Consider the following 12,216-nt stretch of genomic DNA (forward strand, 5'->3'; position numbering starts at 1 on the left):
TATTTTATTTTTATTGTGGTAATATATACATAAAATAAACATTACTATTCTAACTATTTTTAAGTGTAGAGTACATTGACATTAAGCACATTCACACTGTCACCACTATCCATTTCTATAACTTTCATCCCAAATGGAAACACTGTACCCATTAAATAGTGATGTCTTATTTTCCTTCCCCTCAGATACTAGTGATTTCTATTCTACTTCCTGTTCCCATGAATTTAGTATCTCATATAAGTGAAATCATACAGCATTTGTCCCTTGCTATTTAGCTTATTTCACTCAGTATGTATCAAAACTTCATTCCTTTTTATGGCTGAATTACATTCCATTGTGTGGATAGACCACATGTTGTTTATCTATTCATCTGTTGCTGGACATTTAGGTTGTTTCCAGCTCTTGGCAATTGTGTATATGCTGCTAGGAATATTGGTGTACAAGTTTGAGTCCCTGTTTTCAGTTCTTTGGGGTATATACTGAATCATGGGTAATTCTGTTTAACTTTTGTGTACTTTCCAAATGCGTGTTCCATTTTATATTTTATTCAGTATTCACTGACTTGGAATTGGTGAAACCAAACATTGAACCTCTGATCTAGAGGGGCTGCCCTCTCTGGATCCTAGGGATTCTCACAGATGGTGGTGGTGCCCCCACTGTACCCATTAGGGGATTCTGGTTTGATAGATGCTGATGTGAGCTTGATGGAATTATCTTCATCTTAGAAATTAGGAACAAATGGAAGAGGATAGACCCCATTCTCAGTGGTAATCAGAGCTCTGCTGATGACAGTCCTGGCTCTGCCCTTAGGAAGGCTTCTCACACAATTGTGAACAGCCTCATTGGTCTACACTGGGTTCCTTTGGCCGGTCTGGACTTGTAAAGACTACACCAAGAGGTTCCAGGAAGGAGCTATTTCTATCCTCATGCTCACTCTCAAACCAGCCTGTCACCACTTTATTAGTAAAGAGAAGATGAACTTAGTGTATTCCATGACTTTGTGGTAGTTCAAAGCGAGTGTTGCACTATGGTGAAGAACATGGTCCACCAAGCCAGGTGGATTGATTTCAGTCCCAACTCTGCTATCTATTTGTTGTTTGACCTTTACTGAAATTATTTAACTTCTCTGTGCCTCAGTTTCCTCATGATTCTTTGACTAACTTTACATGATTGTGGTGAGCATTCCCTGAATTAACCTGGGTAGACAAGTGCTTCAGAAGGGTGCCTGCACTCTGGAAGTGCTCTCTGTGTGTGGTGGTGGGGGGGCAGTGTTAGTAGTATACATGTTAGTAGTTACAACTATACCCAGTGGATTTAAATTCCTACACTGTTAACACTTAATAGCAGATGAACTATGGACTGCCACGGTAACTATGGAAATTAAAAGCAAAACAAAACAAAAAGGGCTGGGGATATGGCTCAGTGGACAGACACAGCCAGATGGAATGAGAATGCATTGGTCTTTGTCTTTCAACCAACATCACAGGGCTGGAAAATGCTAACCACTTGGCCTCTTCTTCCTGCAAATTGCAGCTCATTTCTTCCAAGTTTATTGCATCACTGTGAGGATTTACAGAGGCAAAGGTCAGGCATGATAAACTTTATCACTAAGCAAATATCAAGATACAGTAAACCAAAGTAGCCTGTCAGCTCTGGTTTGCTGTTTATGGCCAGGTCTGGGTTCTGAAACTGGGGAAGCTGGAGTAAAACACAGAGACGGTTCAGAGGCCAAGACGTGAGAAAGAGCTGGAATTCTTGGGTAATGTACTTGGATCAGATATTAGCCATTGAAAATGGGTGTGGAATGGAGCACCTCAGCCTCTGAGGAATTGGGTTAATTTTCATACAGCATGGAATTTAAAATACTGGAAAGGGTTCCTGTAACTGGTGAAATTCAAGGACTTCGCTATGATCATCCAACTGTCATAGAGAAATGGAAGCTACACCAATAGCTGGGGGGTTGTAGCAAAGACCGAAGGGTGAAGCTCAGGCTCCAGCCTCAAAACCCAGGTTTAGATCTTCAGGGTGGAGCTAGGCATTTATTTTGCGGTCACCTAGCGCCACCTATGGCTCAGTATGTTTAACTGCAATCACAAGAGAGCAGGCGGGGATACCTTCAGACACAACGTTGAGATTTGATCTTGATTTTTAAAACTAGTCAAACCTCCCTTTTGCCTTTTAAAGCTGTTTTCGTAGTTTTGATGTTTGGCTTTGTCTCCGCCGCAGCACTATTTGTGAAGATCAATAATTCTTTCTTGGGCGCGGTGGGGGAGAGGGGATTTTGCATTGAGATACAGACGCGTTATGAGGAAGGACCCGGATGCCTGGATTCCGTTTGTCAGTGTATTTTTAATAGCCAGGAAATTCTTCCCTCGACATTCAGTGACCAAGACGTCATTTTAAAACAGTCCTGGGAGACTTGCATTTTCCCACAGTTTACTGGAAAAGGAAATTAGAAATCGGAGTGATTTCTGCTTCCTATTGTCCCACATATTTTTCTCCTTAGTTTTTCTTTTATCCCTTGGTGCTGGAGATGAACCTAGGAATTCATGGATGCTCCTAATGGGTTATTCTTAGCGCCAACTGGGGTAGGGAGAGACACTGGGACAAAGGGAACCTGGGAGTTCTGTGAAGGGCAGAAGAGGCAGGTGGGAAGTAGACATCAGGACTCAAGGAAGACTTTGGAGGGGACAAGGTGGGTTCTGGGTTCTGTGTTTAAAAAGAAATGAGCACCTTCCAAGGCGGGGATGGCCTGGTTGTGAAGACGACTTGCCCTCAACCTCTGTGTCTGTGGTTCACGCAGAAAGGATAGTCGTTTCTCATAAGGCTGATTCAAACAAAGCTACTTTCCTTTGGATATCTGTGTCAAGGTCACCTGCCTGCTTCAGTTTCTGGCTTCCTCTCTTCTCTGGTGCAGCCATGTTCGTCTCCTGAGGTTCTGGAAAGCGCCATGCTGTTCCTCACCAGGGGCCTTTGTGTTTGCCTTGTGCCTGAAACACTCCTCCTGCTGGATCCCTTAAATCTCAGCATAAAGCTCACTCACTCAAGGAGGCCTTGTCTGATCCCTGCCACCAGGCCAGATCTCCTCGCCACACGTTCACACTTCCTTGGAACTCTCATCACATGTGGGGCGTCGGGATCATAGAATTGTGGGACATCATCTCATCCCATGAGATATGGTCTCTCTCTTGTGGGTATGGGGCCACCCTCAGATTAGATTTAGCTAATGTAAAGGTGACCGAATGCGCCCGATCATCAACTCTTGATAGGATCAGGGGATAAAATACTATGGGTGCTGTTTTTCCAACACAGAAATGCAGAGGGCCTCTGTGTCATGGTCCCACCCTGGTTGCATGGGAGAGAATGGTCAGCATTCTGGATGAAGATGTCTTTCCTCCTGCCCCCAAGTAGGATGGTGACTGTGCAGAGGCCTCTGCTGGAGCATGACAAGACTACGAACTCAGGAAGTTGGGGAGGGATTTTTCTCCCCCCACTAACAGAGAAAACCTGCTTCCCAGATTGCAGGGAAGAGTTGGAAAGATTAATTATGCCTGTTGTGCAACCCTTTAGAAATTTCTTTTCTTTTTTCTTAATTTATAGGCAAGAACTGGGAAAGGCATTCTTATTTGGGCTGCAGTATTTGCAGCAAATTGGAGAGATGAATCTAGGAAAGATGAATCTTGGAAAGATGGGTCCAGAAAAGATTCTTTGTAGCAGGATCAGAATCTGCAGCTTGGTAGCTGAGCTGTCAGGGGGCACTCTGCTCAGTAGTGTCAAGATGATCCTGGAAAACTTCACAGAATTTTGCAAAAACACTTGCTTCACATATCCCAGGGCCATGTGAATGTCCTGTCAGCATTATTTGAAGCTTATGAGATAATTTTTATTTTTTTGGTTGCCAGCAGAAAGCATCTGGTTTTGCAAAGCTGGGACAATATGGCATTTACATGGTCATTTGATTCCTGGTTGGTCAGAGATGTGAGAATGACTGAGGGAACCCCTAGGTCTTGATGGTTGTACCATAGTAATGGTGGTTTTTCTAAGGGATGAGATCCAGAAATAAGAAGACATCCCAATCCCCCCCCCCCCCCCGCCCCCCGCCCCTTAAGTTTTAGAAAACTAACTTCAGGGAGAGTTGTTCATGCTATATCCACAGAATTGGCTGAAATTTTGAATTCAGTCTGTTTAACACTTCAGTCCTTATTTTGACAAGAGAAATTCCCTAGTGTTGGCATTTAGGAATGTGTACTGTGTTTTTGCTGACCACATAAATATCATGGCTCCCTTGAGGAAAAACCTTCCCCTGTCAGGCAGAAGGTAATATTCTAAAGTCCTGCCTTGCTCATAACTCAAGATCTGGTTCCTCAAAATATTGTTCCTAAAGTGCTATCTCTGGGAGGCTGCCTAAGGCAGCAGAGAAGAGCTGGCCTGAAATGAGAGTCAGGGGTCCACTTCCAGCCTCACGGCTCTGTAGCCGCATACAAGGATAAGTGTCTTCTCCTATTTGGAGCCCACCTTCCTCCCTGTAAGTTGATGAAGCTGAAATTCCTTTTACCACTAATGTCCCACAATCTAGGATCTAGGAACTGGAGGTAGCAATGCAACTTGGTGCTAGAAAACAAAGCATCTGTCCTGTTGTGGACTGAATTGTGTTCCTTCAAAATCGGTGCATTAAAACCCTACACTCCAGTGCATTTGTATTTATAGATGAGGTCTTCAGGGAGGTAGTCAAGGTTAAATGAGGAGTGGAGTTAAGTGTGGAACCCTGTTCCAGCAGGACTGGTGGTATTATAAGAAGAGGAACAGCAGAAATCTCTCTCTCCCTTTCTCCATGTGTTCCCAGAGGGAAGGCCCTGCAGTGACACAGTAAGGTGGCTGTCTTCAATTGGAGAGAGAATCTTCACCAGACAACCAGATCAAGCCTGTTGATCTTGGACTTCCAATCTCCAGAACTGTGGGAAAGTTCATTTCTGTTGTTCAGGCCCCAGCTCGTGGTACTCTATGAGGCAGTCTGAGCAGACTGATGTGCCTTCGCATCCCTTTGGGGCTAGACTCTGATTTATTGGTCTGTGGCCTCTGTGGGAGTTTGTATTTAACTTTTTCCATTGGCAAAGGAACAGCAAAATAAATTGGACTCTGGAAAAGAAGATACTCCACTGCTTTGGAATTTATAGGGCCATGTCAATCAGGGCCCCAGTGAAGAGGTCTTTCCCAAGGTAGAGTCATTAATATCTCTGGGGTGTTTTCTCTGACACCAGGGGGGGTGTCTGACAATGTAGTTCAATTCTTATACCATTGACTTGGAGTTATAAGAATCCGTAAGTTAAAGAGCTCAGTTGCATAAGACTTCCTCCACCTCAGATGCCAGTTACAAGTCCCAGGCCACCCATATTTCTGACTGACTGCCTGTAAATCACGAATTCTCATGACCCTTTCCTTAGGTTTAGTAATATGCTGGAATGGCTCACAGAACTCAGGAAACCATTTTCCTTATGTTAACTTGATAAAAGGATCCAAGTGGGAATGGCCAGATGGAAGAAATGCATAGGGCAAGGTTCAGGGCATGTGTGGCATGGGCTTTCCATGCCTTTTGCAGGAATACCTCCCTGTAGCACCTTGATTTGTTCACCAACCGGAAAGCTCTCCAAACCTTCTTGCTCTAGAATTTGTGTAATACCATTCCTATTCCTCTGCCCCTACCCTAGAAGTTGTTGGGTGAAGCTAAAATTTCCAACTCTCTAATTTCTTAAATTTTCTGGTAACCAGCTCCTTCCTGATGATATCTAGGGATCCTATCCTTAGTCCCCTCCTAGTAAAAAAATCAAGTGTACGGAAAGGAACTCATTACCTATAACAGAAGACATTCTTATCACTCAGAAAAAAATCATGTGTTTAGGTATTCTATGCCAGGAACTGGGGAAAAGACTAAATAAATGTCTTATTATAGCTTAATATCCAGCATGGATCATGCCCAGTCTTGGATGATCCTCTTGTACTGGTGTGGAGGAGCCTGTAGAGCTACCCTCTGAGCAAAAATTGGGCTTGAAAACCTTCAAATGATGTTGTTATTCACTAAAGAATTTTTCTGGGGCTTCTGCTGAAATAGCTTGATTGTGGGGCACTGGGTAGATTGGGCAGATGTGGAGCAAGTGGACTATAGACTTCTGAGTTTCAGAAGGGAGGTCTGTTCTGTCACCCTAAAGACCTAGATCACAGGACAAAGAGGTGGGATAGCTGAGTGGCCATGGCTTCTCTTCCCTTGAGAGTTCCCTGTTTGAGCTCAGCACTGCTTGGACAGCAAATGACCTCTCAAAACCGACCTATTCAAGGAGCAAGGTGGGTACTGAAGTACCAGAATAACAGTACATGTTACTCAAGTCAGAGGACTTGATATAAACCCTGAGCTTTCTGTGAGCCCATAGTAGATCCTGGTCGGAACTTTTTGGTGGGAAAAAAATATTGATATTGCATAGTGGAGTGGAGAATGCAGGGTCCAGCGACAGCTGTAGCTTCCTGTGAATGCGTTGAACTTGACCCTGCTGGGAGGGTCATGCATGTGCCAGGCTGACCCCATACCAAGGCAGTGTACTTCAAGACCTGCAGTCAAGTCTTATTCACTCCCATTCATGTCTCATTTAGAAAGAGACCACATTGAACTCTGACTTCATATTGTCCTCTGAAAGCTATCGTGTTAAGCTAATCAGAATAAATTATTTCCTTTCTCTTTTAGCCAGCATGGACACATCTACAGCGAGTTTATTATGTCACTCCCAAACTACTCTCTGGGGAATCTTCAAGGTGAAGGATTTTTCTTGTCTCCAAGAAATGCTGCATAAGTTTTAAAAATTATTATTATTATTATCATCATCATATTGGAGATCGAACCCAGGCATTCAGTAGCTACATCCCCAACCCTTTTTATTTTTTGAGACAGGGTCTTGCTAACTTGCTGAGGCTGGTCTTAAACTTGCCATCCTCCTGCCTTAGCCTCCCAAGTCACTGGGATTACAGTTTTGTGCCACCACACTTGTCAAGAAAAACATTTTTAAAAGTAGGTACCTCTTACTATTTTATGTTTTTGAAAGTTTGTTATCTATGGGTTATATAGAGATTTTCTATATCCAGAATACTTCGTTTTTGAGCTCTTCAGGGAATTTATTGTATAGATACATACAAGATTACTTAGGTATATTATTTCTATATAAGAGAATAAACTCTTCAGGCACATTAGAAGCATTTTTTAAAAACAAGATTACCTTGCTCGTGAAAAATTTGTTGTTATTTTAAATTGTCAAATAATAATTATGTATATTTATGGGGTATAATTTGATGTTTTGATCTGTGTTTACATTGTACAAAGATTCAATCAAGTTAATTTACATATCTATCACCTTAACAATTTATCAAATAACCAAAGAATATAACACTCAGAATTAATTGGATACTATGTGAACATGTAGTATAACATTTTTGCAAATGTATAGATATTGAAGCCTGCATACAATTTATGTCTGAATCCTGCCCAGACCTTAGTGGTACTCTATATGGGATGTATCCTTGCTAAAATTTTGTTAACATTAATTTCTTAGAAACAACTTGTCTGCAACCACTTATTTGAAACCTCTAGAGTTACTTTAACAGCAATAGGAGCCTTATTCAAAACAGACCAAGAGAAAGACCCAAGGGATCACAGATTTTAGGTTTGTGGTTTCAAATGGTCACAGTTGATGGGCACCTATTGCTTATTCTTTGTTGACATTTGCACATCCAGTACAGTACAGTTAGCTGCTCTGATCTTTTTTATGCTTCACTTAACAGGTGGCTGTGTGCACCCATTTGTATCTCCTAACAGCTAACTCTGCTTTAGTTGCCTTCTCTTGGGGGCTGAGATATCAAATTTCACTTTCCCCCATAAGAGGGCCAGCTCTTAGGTGGGAGATCTAATCAAGAGGAGTTAAAACTCTTTGATTCCCCCTTAGGCTCAGAGAATCTGTCAGAATTCTTAGATGTAGACAACACAAACTCACTGATTTAAACCTGTTCATTGAAATGACAATGGGTTGCTTATTCATTACTGGGAGAGTTGGAGAGCCAGGCTCAGAGTTCCAGCAACAGGGCACCATACCCCAAATCATGCTACAGAGCACTCTAGTGTAGACACAATTCCCCTGTCCAGGCTGGATTCTATGCTCTGCCACCAACACAGCAGACTGTCTGCTTCAGATGCTGGATGGACACAAAGCGCAGCTGCTGTTGCCATGGAAACACGATCTTACTGCAAGTGGCACTGCCTCTGGAGTGAACCTCAGAGTTGCTGCTTCTTTGTGTCGCTAGCACCTGATTTGAACCTCAGAGTGGGTGCTTCCAATTGGTAGATCCTAGATCCTGTGCCATAGCTGCCTGCAAAGGAGGCTGGGAAAGGTAGCATCTGGCAGTTCAGCGTCTGCTGGAAAGTGGGCTCTGCCTTCCCTAAGGAGCCATAAGAAAGGCAGCTCTCCACACAAGCAGGAGTTTTAGAGGGTAGGCAGCCAGAAGGAATGACAGCTGTCTGTGATGTGGACCAAACTATCCACCTTTTGCCCCCACAAAGAGAATTAAAAACCTTGCTGCACACAGATTATTAAAAACCAAATCAAACCAAAATAAAAACTGACAATCCTAGCCGTGATCTCAAAGGGGAGCTTTATTCCTTTATTGCTTACTTTTCAGCTTCATTCAACTATTTTCTTTAAGGGAATTTTATTCTGCATGCCCCTCTTGAAACCTACATTATTGATATGATGTGGTATTGGGTTAGAATGGATTATTTTCTATTCATAAAAGTTTCTAATTTGTACATAGAGGCTATATTTCTAGAATATATTTCATTTCAGAGAGCAATCACTGTGTTCCTGAAATGAGATCTTGTTGATCAGGAGAGCTTCAGTCTTTAAAACTTCTATGGGAATAATTAGGCTGACCCAATTAGCCAGCTTCTCTTAGGATTTTATAAAATGTCAGAAATAGAGCCAATTGGGCCACTTCTATTTAGATTTTTTTTTAAAGGTGTTATCTCTCACTAGACATGCACTGTGTCACTTTGTCACCTAAGGTTTCCAGTTCACTCTTGCACAGAGGTGCAGTCTCAGAGTACAGGGCATGTGGCATATTGGTGAGAAGAGGAGGAGAGGGATGTGGCAGGAAGAGTGAGAGATCAGGGAACAGAGTTTCCTAAACTGTGTCATCTAGGCCATTTTTGCCCTCCACTGAGCAACCTTTCAGCCTAGACCCATGATGTTGGCCAGGTTATTTCAGACAGTTGTTCAAATTAGTTCAACATTGTAACAAATGAACAGGGGGATCATTCTACTAAGATTTCCACCTTCTCATCGATGACAGCACTTCTTGATCAAGAACGCCTAGGGAATAGAAAAACGAGGTAAATAAAACGAATCACCTTGTATACTTAACTCACAGCATTCATTAATTAGTGCATCAATTAATTCTATAACCATTTACTAAAAGCCTAGTATTCCTAGGGTCTATGCTGAGTGCTTTGCATTTATTATCTCATTAAAAAAATCCCTCCATTCTTGGTGGCTGAATGTGATGTGGAGTTTCACTGGTCATGTATTCATATGTGAAAATGAGAATGGGATCAAAATTGTAATGGATTACACCCCATGTTTGTGTAATATGTCAAAACACACCTTGCTGTTTTGTCAATCTAAAAAGAACAAATTAAAAAAATTAATTAATGTTAACAAAAATTTTAATAATCTAATCTTGTGAAGTCAATATAACCACACTTCCCTGAAGTAATGAAGCTTGGAGAATTTAAGAACCAGAACTAGACTTCGACTCCACATCACTTGAATTCCAAACTTTGTGATTCTAGTCACTGTCTCTGTGACTTTTGGTGCTCTGGACCTTGAAGAGGCTGGCAGGCCGTTTCTGTCCTCAGAGGTTATTGAACATTAGAAAAGAAAAGAGACACTACCATGGAGTGTGACCTGTTCTATAATACTGGTATATACTGGAGTCCAGAGGAGTGGCCTCCCGTCTGAGGTCTAGGTGGGAAGGAGGTTCAGGAAGGCTTCTTTTAGGAAGGATTTATGTGATAAAGATGAGCAAGTCATTTTAGCAGGAAGAGCATGCGTAAAGGCATGAAGATGTGAGAATCTATTGGCATGACTGATATGGAGGGTGAAGGGTGTGTGTGGAAACAGAAATGTGGCAGGCAGAGAGACTAAAACAAAGCTAGAAGGATATACAGGGATAGTGCATGTGAGAAACAGTTGTAGATTTGGAGAGCTACTTCAGAAGGGGAGTCAACAGAACTTGGTGACTGATAAGATGTGGGAAATGAGGGATGCATTGATTCTTCATTTTATTAATGATATTTAATAAATGTATGCTTTAAACAGACACTGCTCTGAGTGCTGGAAATAACAGTGGAAGAGAGCTCATCCCTGCCCATGAGTTGTACAGTGAATGAGGAGGGAAGGATCAAAGGTATTACAGATTTCTACTTTCGATGAAGGGGACAGGGAATTTAGAAGAAGCAGTAGGTTGATGTGGAAAGATGCTTAGTCTTTGGAAGGTTTCAGTTTGACATTTCTTCACAAATATTCATGGGCCCATATGAAGCCTACATGATTTGTCAATGAAAATTTAGAACAATTGGTAGAGTAGAGGTACTTATTTGTTCATTTGATGTACAATCAGTGCACATTGAAGATTCCTGTTCAGGTCCAGAAACAATCTCTTTATTGTCAAATGCACCATTTCTGGCTAATTTTGTCTCTTCTGCCATGAGGAAAAGGTAGGAAGGCTGCTATTATCATGATCCTATGGCTCTTCAGATTTTTGTTGGAACAATATAGATCTCCCAGCCTCTGCAGTTCCCTACTCCCATTTATTTAATGCTCATTAAATAAAGCATTTTTACTTACACTGCACCATCTCCCAGGATGCCTGTGAATATTGGCTTCCAATGGCCAGCTCAAAAGTTGTTACTGTGCTTCAGTGATGACCACAAATGCAAGCCTTGCCCAGAGTAAGCAGGAAAGTATGATTGATCATTTGTTTTCTGGTTATATTCAGAAATTTATTATGTAATGTGGAATAACACACCTTCCAACCATGTTTTCTTTTGAACATTTTAGAGAGCAATCACTGTGTTCCTGAAATGAGATCTTGTGGATCAGTGATTGCATCCCTACCTTCCATCCATCCACTCCTGTGAGTTGAGTGGGCAGGAGGTCTCATGGGCAGATGAGAGGAGTGGACTTATTCACATATAAAATGTGTGTCCATGCCAGGCATGGCTTAACACTGAAACTGGGAGAGCATGATGTCACCACATCAATTGAAAGCAAGAAATAATATCATCACTTGGTGCAAACACTAGTGAAGAGGTATGGAGTGTAAAGTGCCAAGTACCTGTCTTCTCTCCTGCTTCCCTCAGTGTTGTAACAGATTAGAACACAGAGAGGTAAAAACCTAGGTCGGGATTGGGAAGGCGGCGGCGAATAGAGTGCATCACCCCTGTGTACCGCGTCACTGCGCAGGTGAATAACAAGTTAGAATGACCAAAAGCTATCTTGATAGGAATTTCCAGCAAAATTGGGGTGCACCGAAACCTAGAGGAAGGATTTCCATCACCGAGGACCGGTTACTGGGTCTCAACTGCAAGTGAACTGTGCGCCCGGAGATCCAAGCTGATTGATCCAAGGCCCGAACCGCAGCTAGAGATGGAGGGGCGCCGAGAAGCGGCCAGCAACGCAGAGAAATGGCACTGCGGATTCTGAGGAGTCCTGCCGGCTGTGCCCTCACTGAGCTCCGGGCTGAGTTCGGGGTTTGAGACGGGGAAGGAAGCGGTCCAGTTCTGTGCCCCACACCGGACAGCCCACCAAGGAAGCCAGCGACCACCATCTTGGAGAGCTGACGTCACCATCGCCAGTTTCCGACAGATCGCCACAATAGAACAGGTGTGTGTTATTCAGCCCATCTCCCATACAGTGGGGAATTCGCATAAAATCTCTCCCTCGCTTCCTGGGGGAGGGATTATCAGAGTGAGCGTGGATGGAGGCGTGGGGAAAGGTAAAGGCACCTGACCTCCAACTCCCCCTCCCATCAGCAGCGAAAACGAAACCTGTCTTGTCAGCTCTGGGGGAGTGGCAAGCGGAAGGAATCAAACAATAAGGTGCAGGTTCCCAATAGCCACGCTCCACA

At 42.8% G+C, this 12,216-nt stretch overlaps 1 long non-coding RNA gene across 1 annotated transcript; it reads left to right on the top strand.

Moving 5' to 3' along the window:
• The first annotated feature begins 1,569 nt into the window (after positions 1 to 1,569).
• On the top strand, positions 1,570 to 11,908 carry LOC125618184. The gene is made up of 3 exons (XR_007349444.1): positions 1,570 to 1,759; positions 6,731 to 6,798; positions 10,407 to 11,908. It is a non-coding gene; the product is annotated as an uncharacterized LOC125618184 (long non-coding RNA).
• Positions 11,909 to 12,216: the final 308 nt, after the last annotated feature.

Source organism: Marmota marmota, unplaced genomic scaffold (genome assembly GCF_001458135.2).
Source record: "Marmota marmota marmota unplaced genomic scaffold, marMar, whole genome shotgun sequence".
Taxonomy (NCBI): Eukaryota; Metazoa; Chordata; class Mammalia; order Rodentia; family Sciuridae; genus Marmota; species Marmota marmota.